The sequence below is a fragment of the Lytechinus pictus genome, chromosome 10 (genome assembly GCF_037042905.1).
Source record: "Lytechinus pictus isolate F3 Inbred chromosome 10, Lp3.0, whole genome shotgun sequence".
NCBI lineage: Eukaryota > Metazoa > Echinodermata > Echinoidea > Temnopleuroida > Toxopneustidae > Lytechinus > Lytechinus pictus.
Window position 1 is genome coordinate 10959561 of NC_087254.1, and position 309 is coordinate 10959869.

Here is a 309-nt window from a genome sequence, read left to right on the forward strand (position 1 = left end):
GATAAGTTACCGGTAATTAAAACGTTCATTCTGCGCAAATAAGTGAAGCAAAGCTTTTTAACCAATATCTGAAAAAATTGGCACAAATTCACCTTACAAAAGATAAATAAAGTATATTTTCATGTGTTTTTTTTTTATTATTTCAATTTATTAATTGCAAATGATTATCATCATCATATTGTCTATTTTCTTTCATTCTTCTGTTTTTTAAATATTTAATTTCATTCTATTCATTCACTTGTTTTACACAATTATTTATTTATTTGTATTAATATGTTTTATTTGTTTTATTTCTTTCTTTATTTATTT